Source organism: Magnolia sinica, chromosome 16, assembly GCF_029962835.1.
Source record: "Magnolia sinica isolate HGM2019 chromosome 16, MsV1, whole genome shotgun sequence".
Lineage (NCBI taxonomy): Eukaryota > Viridiplantae > Streptophyta > Magnoliopsida > Magnoliales > Magnoliaceae > Magnolia > Magnolia sinica.
Genome location: NC_080588.1, coordinates 67,235,250 through 67,245,661, shown reverse-complemented (window position 1 = coordinate 67,245,661; position 10,412 = coordinate 67,235,250). Strand labels below are relative to the sequence as shown.

The 10,412-nt window shown below is 40.7% G+C and overlaps 1 long non-coding RNA gene across 1 annotated transcript; it reads right to left on the bottom strand.

Annotated features, from left to right (window-relative positions):
- Positions 1 to 1,694: 1,694 nt before the first annotated feature.
- LOC131229088 (uncharacterized) lies at positions 1,695 to 10,103 on the bottom strand. The gene is made up of 2 exons (XR_009163172.1): positions 9,834 to 10,103; positions 1,695 to 1,955 (listed from the first exon to the last, which is right to left on the bottom strand). It is a non-coding gene; the product is annotated as an uncharacterized LOC131229088 (long non-coding RNA).
- Positions 10,104 to 10,412: the final 309 nt, after the last annotated feature.

Sequence of the window (10,412 nt, the reverse complement as noted above, 5' to 3'; positions counted from 1 at the left end):
AAAATGAGGCAAATTCAAGTCTCAAGTGGACCACACCACAGGAAGCAGCGGTGATAATGATTCTCTCCTTTGAAACTTTTCTAGGGCCCATCGTGATGTTTATTTGCCATCCAACCTATTCATAAAGTTACATAGATCTAGATGAAGAGAAAACAAAATTATCAACTCCATCCAAAACTTGTGGCACCCAAGAAGTTTTCAATGGTAATAGTTTAATCCCTATTGTGTACTCCACGTGAGACTTCAATCTGACTCATTTTGGTCTTATAATCTAAAATGATAGGAAAAAAATGGATGGATGTGTGGATAAGACCCCTACATCATGGTGGCCACTCAAAGCCGCTGCCCGTTCCCAGCTAAGACGGGTGGAGGTAGGATGCAATCCGCGTCCCTCTATAATAATGTTGCCACCTCACGTGTGTCAGACTATCGCATGTGTGTGATCGAGCGTGACATGGTTTTAATGACTCAGACGAGTCTGATTCCACTCGTCCTAGTCAACTGAGATTCAGTCAGAGTCGATTCAGTCTGACACACTGAGTCAACTCACTGAGTCACCCCTGACTCGGACGAGTCCCAACTCAAGTAATGAACTAACGAGTCAATCTGAGTCACTGAGTCATAGCTAGTCAACAGCTTTAAGGGGTAGAATTGGGTTGGTGAGTCACAATCCTTCAACACAGCATAGGAAAGACAGGAGAGAAAACACATGAAAGTTCTACCTACACAGGACAAGGCCTGTTTGCTCAATATCCGAAACTCATTATTCTACGTGACAGCTGCATGTTCTAAATAAGGTACATGAGTCATGTGGTCCTAATCCTAGTCATTATACACATGAGGCCATGGTCCCACAATCCACACCGTTGATCTGATGGACCCCACCAAAAAATCTCCTAGATTAGAAGATCCAACCCTAGTGGTTCAGATTTCTGAAAGTTGTGATCTTAAACCCCAAACTGTCCAAAACTAGTACATGTCGCCAATATGAACCGTTTCGACCTTAAACTGGCTTCGGTGGTGATGGAAACGGATTGGCTACTCCCCCTGACACCAGCCAATGGCTGGTGTTCGGTTCCCTGTGGGCCCCACCATGATGTATGTGTTTCACCCATGCCGTCCATCTATTTTTCTAGATTATTTTATGGTATTACACAAAAAAAAAGAGGTGCATCCCAATTTCAAGTAGACCACATTACAGGAAACAGTGTTGAATGAACGTCGACCATTAAAAACTTTTTGGGGGCCATAAAAGTATTGGATGAAGCTGATCTTTGTTTTTGACCTTCATCTGGGTCTTTGTGACCTAATCAACATATTAGATGTCAGATAAACAGTACAGTGGGCCTTAGGAGGATTTAAATGATGGATATCCAATCACTATTGTTTTCCTGTGGTGTGGTCCACCTAAGATTTATATCCTTCTTCCTTTTTTAGTTTAAAGCACTAAAATGATCTTTAAAAATGGATGAACAGAATGGATGAAACACATACATCATGGTGGGGCCCATAGAGCACTGACCACCGGCCACGGGGCTGGTGTCAGGGGGAGTAGCCAATCCGTTTCCGGTGGCGATTGGTATGGTACATTGGAACTGATTTCAATCTTTGATCCTTATCTACCACGGGGTGCATCGAACCGACGGTTTAGATTGCAGAAGCCTGGGCCCCATATGAATGGAACAGGGAGTCTATGATAAAAGTGTACCACTATAATTTCTTGTATTTTGAATTTATGCAACACCAACCTTATGTATCAAGTTTGAAATTATTGCAAATTAAAGAGAAGCATAGAAACATGTATTGGGAAGATAAACCCTAATAACACAATGTTTCCTAAAAGGATTGAGCCACCATGCGCCAATATCTAAAATGGAAGGAAGGAGCTTCTTTGACAATAGGATTTCAGTTTCATTCCACGCATGGTCACTCTTTACGAAATTCCCATATTGTCCCTGCAAAATAGGCCAACAATAGGTCACTTTGGTCTTTTCAAAAAGACAACACCAATATTACTTTCTATTATGTAGAGCCAGTAGTTAAGCTGACCTAAGTAACCTCGACAAATAATATGTTAGGGGATTTCTTCTTAATTAACCAAACACGTAACAATTTCAAAATTAAAAGAAAACAAAGAAAAAAGATGCAAACCATAACACAGGAATTTACATGGTTCCCTTTCAATACATCCATGGATTCATACACCGATTCACTATGCTTTAACTTTGATAGACAATATGTCAGGAGAAAAAAAAAAAATTCTTGACCACACGCATAGCAATATTGAAATTAAAAGAAGACAAAGAAACAAGATGCAAATCATAACATAGGGATTTAGATGGTTTCCTTTTGATACATCCATGGATTCACGAGTCAAACCACTATGCTTCAAGGAAAAATAAACATAAGAAATGAAGAAGTAGCTCCTAATGCAAATAATCATTCTCTCTTTTTTAGATCAGAATATATATTACCCAAACAAATTAGGGTTTACATAAAACACCTTGTGAAATTACAAAATTGCTCTCTAAATTGACGTCAAAACCCTCATACCCCCAAAGTAAAGGGGCAATGCCCCTCAAAAACCCTTGTGAGATTAACTTATGACAGTAATAGTTGGATGAACAATACTTCTCAGATGATCAAGCTCCACAGATCCTAACATGGTGTCCTTAAATTCTATATTTATTTAAGTGGGATGCGTGTTCTCTTGATCTAGGCCGTTGATCTGATGGCCCTTCGATGTGGTATGCATGAATGCAAACATGAAATGCTAACATTTTATGAACATCTTGGGTATTAAATAGATTGTGGGGTACCATTTAGAAAATAGTAGCTGACGTATAAACACTCCTAAACTAACGACAATCCTGGAATGGTGCAACTGCTAGGTTATGGCCAAGTGGGTCCGCCGTGATGAACGGCCCAGATCCTGAACGTGGACGCAGGATTCGTCATTTGAATCTTTTAATTGATCTTTTACAAAATAATACCACTTTATTATCCTATTTGCTTTACAGTACTTTTTAAAAATGCTTTTCATCAACCTACCTCATTAGAGGTAACTATCACTTCCATACTTTCACTATAGATTAAGAAAATCGTTTTTGTAAATGAAAAAAATGCCGAGTGAATACTATTCCGAGTTTAGGATCGTTCAACCAATTTTATTTTAGGAGACAGTAAATAGGGAAGGGGAAGTTATATTTACGAACTTTAGCCATTGATGGAGACGGATTCAGTTAATACAAGACCCAACAAGATTGTCGCGATTATAATTGAAGGGAATCATGGCTTAGGGACAGTGGGCTCGCCAAGAGAACAATTTCGTGTTGCCTGTTTATCAAACTTCACACTCCGGCAGAGTATCTAATGACTAGAACCGGGTGCCAAATCTCTGAATTTTAAGTTATATATGCAACTAGGAATATGTATACACCAATCTAGATTGTCGAAATCATATGCGTGAATGGAGCATGGCCCAAAATCTAACCATCTTATTGGTGACCGTAAAAATGGACGTTTATAAAAATTAGTGGTCAAATTTTAACTTTGAAATTAGATGGTTATCCTATTGCAATGATTTTGATGGTAAAGTTCGTCTATAGCAAAATTAAGTTTGGATGGTCGAACAACCACGAGCTTTAAGAGAGCAAGTGGTTATTTGACACGGTATTATAGTGGAAGGTGAAGTGTTTGAATCCCGCAGAAACATACTAGGCAAGGGTCGAGGGATACTCACGGAGTTTGTGAATATATCAATGGAGGTATATTTGCTATTATCGGGATTCAAACACTTGACCATAATCTATTAAGCTTGAGCCATTAGAATATGACATATTAATGTATATCAACGGAGAGTTCAATTATACACTGTAATTTAATGTGCTGTAACTTGTCAGATGTAAGACTCGAATGTGAGGTTAAAAGCATATATGATCAATCTACTCAACTAATTTATCCAATGTTGTGAAAATCAAGCAACAACTCACCAAGTGTACCAACATTTAAACCATACATAAAGAGTCAATATCATTCTTAACCATCCATTTTATTGGGCATGTGTTGTCCAACTAATTAGTGGACCCGCAAGATATTTTTCAACTAGGGTTCGAGCATCCACCATAAGGTGCACTTGGTAAATGATCCGGATCTCATTCAAGGCATCTCTCTTTAATTTCATCTTGCTAGATGTATCATTAGTAATCTCATAATCTAAAACCTCGGCATCATCATCTAAAACCATAAACTACCGATGGGCCATCTTATACCTAATCATATGTTAAACATGAATGAAATGCTTGCCTTTTAAATTCCATCACAAGGTCATTTACGTCATTTACAAAAATCATCAGCTAATTTTATAATTACATAAACGAACGGGTAGTTTAATGAAAAAGTTCTTAACAGGCGGCGGAGTGTAAATATTATAATAACGAGGTACTATTTTATAAAAAATCCTTTATTTTTTAACTCTCCTGACCCGCCGTGCCGGAAGTCAAACAAAATAGACGACGACCAAAAAGTGGTACGTGGGAACGGTATGGTAGAGACGGCTGAACCGAAATATGGTACATCCATCTCTGCAATGAAACACGTGGCAGGGACATATATAAATTTGGACCATACATCTTGTTTATCCTACGGTGGATAGAAAATGGTTAAAAATATATTTGCGCCGAATGTTCCTATCCGTCCGATCACTGCTATTCAATGTAACAGTAGATTTTTTAAAAAAGGTAAATGGTTAGGGAGAGATGGCTCTACCACATTCCCAAAGTGTTTCAAAAGAAAAGAGGAATACATAAGTAACTCGCAGGACCACTCCAAAACTTACACACTAACCATCCTCAAAACCGTTCATCTAGTGGGCCATGTTGCAAAATCAAAGAGCGAAAAAAGATCATACAGATATGGTGGGCCGTATCATGCAGTCTACAAACGGACGGTTAAGATCAATCCGGCCCATTTAATTCCGACAGTGCGAAAATGTGGGGCCCACTTACTATTGTGAAACGAAGAGACCCAAGTGCGTTAAAGTGGTTACGCGAGCTACCGAATGTATTTGGGTGGTGGGGCCCAGCTACAAATACCCAAAAACAGGCAGAGAAGAAAGAAAGAGACCCCAAAGAAGCGGAGGAAAGATGCATTCAATGACATTTGTCAGGTCTCAGGTTTTCAGACGACATAACACTGCATACTACAGTAAAAACAGCTGCATGTAAATCTTTCCATGCACCCACTTGCATGTGGATTCACTGCCATCCACATCATCAATCCGGACCGTCCATTATATCCGCTCCACACTTCTTCACCTATGTCTTAAGTAGTTACCCGACCTATCATTTATGTAAAATCTCTACCAACCATTTTGTTTACTGTTTCAATGGTCCTGATCATCCGATCACTATAAATCTTTCCAATAAACCTAAGAAGAGTATCCTTGACCTAATGGACGGTCCAGATAGATCATTTGGATGCCAACTCAGGTCCAGATTCAAGTAGGTGAAAACATGGCGAACTAGATCATTTATCCGCGAGGAGGTTTCAACTCACCGCAAGGTATGGCCCACCCAGAGGATAATTTCGAACCTGTCAAGTGAACCTGAAATCCAGCCATTCCAATAGGTTGGCCCCACAACGAGAAACATTAATAGTAAAAATCAATCATATACACACATCAGGTGGACCACACCATAGAAATCAATATCCATCCATTGAGAAATAGAAAAATACAAGTTTGGTTCAATGGATCTGTGGATATGAATGATTTTGTGATAAGATGATTACCAGGATAGGACCCACCTATTGGACGGTTTGGATTTCGTAAAAAATAAACGGTTAGAACTGGGTGTACTGTAATTTATAGTCCAACCGGATGGACTTGAAACCTTCAGTTTCTCCATTGTATATATATGGATAAACTCCTGCAATAGTTCACCACCATTTAAAAAAAAGGTGCTGACTCATCCCCTGACACATGGAAATACCAACGGCTATCCAAGCCATCCAAATTGTTGGGCATGTTATAGATGGGGAATTTTCAAAATTAAAGCTGACGAAGCAATAGTAAGTATCTTTTTGAGGCCCACAAAATGTATGGTAAAATTAAAACAGTAAAAGCAAATGTTTTATATCGTTTTCTCAGTTCTAACTTTAGGTTATGATCCATCCATTATTGGGTCATAGATTAGGACGGTCTGGATTTTCGTACACAAATGTCATGTGTACGGTTGAAGAGTCACCACCATGAACTATCATAACCCTATGTTCAAAGCAGAGACATTTTTGAGTGTGGCAGTGGAAGACCTGCCACAAAGGACACTTCCGGAAATTAGATTTTATTACTGCATTTATGCAACTAAAATGAAAGGCTGAGAATTGCCAAAAACGGCATTCGATTTCCACCTGCTCCAGTGTCCCATGCAACTCGGCAGTACAACTAACCAAGTGCCGCCCCATCTTTTCCGCCAATCTTTCCCTTCTTTAGGAAATCCGAACCATCCAAACGGAAGGGCCCACCAAGATCACCGTTTATCATGGAGGTCATGTTTGGGGACGCGATAATTTTGCATGAAACGATTGAGCACTCCGCCGGACTACCAGTAATTGAGTACTCCACCGGGGCGTGTGTGGGGCCAAACGTTAAATGATCGGAACCACACATGTCTAGTGTCGAGGATCACCAGATGAACGGTTACAAGGCAATGTACGGGCACCATGTGAACTGAGAGGGCCAGAGGACTACATGTTGGAGTGGCCCAATGGACTACTGGACACCAATGACTGAAACGGAAGCGGATTCCGTGGATCCGAGACTGTACGGCCCACCGTGATGTACGTGTTTTATATCCACGCCATCCATCCATTTTCCAGGTCATTTTACGGCATGAGCCCAAAAATGAAGTAAATCCAAGTCTCAGGTGGACCACACCACAAGAAACAGTGTTGATTGAGAACCCCATTAAAAGCTTTTGGTCGTCCACAGAAGTTTTGGATCAATCTGATATTTGTTTTTTTACCTTCATCCAGGTTCGTGTGACCTTATCAACAGGTCGGATGGCTAAATAACATGACAGTGGGCCGTAGGAGGTTTTTAATGGTGGGCGTTACTATTTTCTGTGGTGTGGTTCACCTGATATTTGGATCTTCTTAATTTTTGGGCTCATACCAAAAAAATGATCTATAAAAACGGATGAACGGAGTGGATATAAAACAAATACATCAAAATGGCCCCACAGTCACGGATCCACTTAGCTCCTGTATCCACCGAATCCGCGTCCGACTCGAGGCACTTACAAAAAAAATATGGCTGATGTCATTAATGACTGTGGCGGATAGCGAGATACAGTGAGACATAGAATGACACGTGGCGAAACATGATAGGTTGCTTTTGACGTAGAGTTAAATAAGGAAAACCCAGTTACCATTGTTTGGTCAATTTAGTACAGCTCTAGGTAATAAAACAGTAGAGCTTTGTACTTCTCTTTTACCAAAATTAGAAAAATAGGGCGTATCTATCACAAAGTAGAGGCTTAGATGGTGGGCCACAGGTGGACTTCAGGTTGAGTGGGGCCCACCCTGGCTGTGGCCCACTAATTTAAAACCATTGCCTGGCTTATTTGGCTAATGGACGGCCCAGCAAACCCAACTAACCATGGACGCTGTGGGGCCCACCGTGATGTAAGTATTTTATCCACTCCGTTCCCCGGTTTTATCAGATCATTTTAAAGCATGATCCTAAAAATGAGACAAGTCCACAGCTCCAGTGGACCACACCAAAGGAAGCTGTACCGATAATGACACGTACCGTCCAAACCTTTCTAAGGGCCAACGTGATGTGTTTTTTTACCATCCAACCTATTAATAAGGTCATGTAGAAGTGGATGAAGTGAAAACAAAAATATCAGCTTGATCCGAAACTTCTCCAGCTCCCAAGAAGTTTTTAATGGTAGACGTTCAATCCCCACTTTGTGGTCCACTTAAGATTTGGACCTGCCTAATTTTTAGTATCATACCTTAAAATGATCTGATAAAAGCGGTAAACGGCGTGGATAAAACACTTACATCACGGTGGGCCCCACAGAGCCACTAACCATCTAGTGAAAATTACTATTTAAAATAAAAGGACTGATAGGATGAGTTGCAGTTCTACCAGTCAGCTAGTACGCGAGTGACAGGTTGAGCAGCGAGACTCGATACTGAAATGACGTCACCAACTTCTGTGGGCCCCACCACGATGTATGTTTTGTATCCACACCGTCCATCCATTTGGAGAGATCATGTTAGGCCATCAGCCAAAGAATGAGACAGATCCAAAGCCCGAGTGAGCCTCACCGCAGAAAACAGTGGGGAGAGTGACGCCCACCGTTAAAAAGTTCTGAGGGCCACAAAAGTTTTCGATAGAGCTGATATTTGTGTTTTCCCTTCTCTCATGTCTGCGTTAATACATGAACAGGTTGGATCTCAAATAAACGTCACGGTGGACCTTCGGAAGGTTTCAACGGTGGGTGTCACTCTCTCCTTTCTGTGGTGGGGTCCACTCCAGCCTTGGATCTGCCTTGTTCTTTGTATCATGCCCTAAAATAATCTCTCAAAATGAATGGACGGTGTGGATACAAAACATACACCATGGTGGGGCCCACAGAAGTTGGTGACGTCACTTCAGTAGCGGGTCTCGCTACTCAACCTGTCAGTAGCTAATCGACCGTAGATGCTATATCTAAGCCATCCATCATGTGGACCTTACCTTGTAGATACTACAGCTGAAAGATAAAGATGGTCTACTCGGTAACTGTGCCATGATCTTAGAAATAAGTGGATGGGTTAGAAACCGTACATTTGTCCTGTGGACCACCTGACTGATGGACTGACCTAATTCTTGGGAGTGGGAATCAACGTAGTGAAGTTCTTCTGATGGATGGGTTGGATATATTACTTGTATGCCACGCTGGCATATTTGGTGACGTGTGCATTAGTTGATTGTACACTCGTGTGCGGACCGGCAAAGCTGGACCGGCAAAAATCTCGTTTCGAATTCGAACTGATGAAAGTACACTGCATATTGCAAAACGACTCGTGGCGGACGCGATTTCATTCCATCTTTTAATTTCCCAAAATAAACCCGTGTTGTTTTGTTATTAACGTGTAACCACATCATAACTAGCTTGCCATTTGTAGAAACCGAGTGGCAGTTGTGGTCTTATAACTACGTCAACAGCAATCTAAAAGAGTTCGTTTTACCTCCGCCGCGACTCTGGATCCAGCGTCTGTCGCCCTCCACTGGGTCCCATATTCTGAGTGATCCAGTGATCAGGACCGTCCGTGGAGTGGAATCTATTATATACGGGAAAATACATGAAATTTACGCCGAACAGATGATTGAAACTACACTATCGGTACATGAATTTAGAACAAAGAAAAGAATTATCAATGGCTTGCATTCTATTTTAAAAATCAAAGGTCAAGATCATCGCTGAAACATGATTATGGAACAGATAATCATTTATGGTGGCAACTAGAATATGGATGACTGAAATCATCGAACCTTCTCATTATGTGGGCCCCTATGAGAAGCGACACACGCACGCTCCTCAGTCGCGACAGGCGCAAAATAAAAACACCAATGCATGTTAAACATTCAAGAGAGACTCTATACACACTCTACTTTTTTTTACATTACACCCCCTATACTTCTACAAAGCAACTGCAGGGGTGTTTGGGTATCAAAAAAAGGGGTGCAAATGTCAATTTTCAGTATGAAAATGGTCTGAAATAAAAAAATAAAAAATAAAAAAACTCATTTTGGTTTTTTTTTTTGAAAGAAATCTGACCTGTTTGGAGAAAACCGAAGCTCCTCAAATCACGATATTTTCCGTTCTTCTTCTTTTTCTTCTTCTTCTTCTTCATTTCTTCTCTCTCTCTCTCTCTGTCTCTGTTTGGGTCTCCTTCCTTTCTTTCCGAACCGAAAAAAGAAGAATGAGTTTTTATATAAAAATCAAAAGAGGTGAAAGCTGTATAAAAATTCAGAAGAGAAATGGAAAAGGCTATCGTGCACATGCGCGCCGGAAATAAGCAGCGCTTTTTCGGGTTAGGAAAAATGGCAGGTGTGTCGGAGGACTTCCCAAAAATCGTAGCTCGCGTGTTTCTTACTCTTCGCTGGAGATTATACAGTAGAACAAAGTACCGAATAAATACAGTAGAATCGCGTGAGTTTCATTCATTTGGTCGAGGTATAGATCGATCGGGACCGTCCGTTTTCTGTAACGTTTCTCAGATAGCTTTTAATATGAAAAATAAGAAAATCTGAGGTTGGTGTCTACTGATTTTTTGCACATTTTTTCCATTGGATGGAAACCGTTGAAGAATTTTTGGGATGTACGCGGACGGCCTGAATTGCACTAACTAAGAGA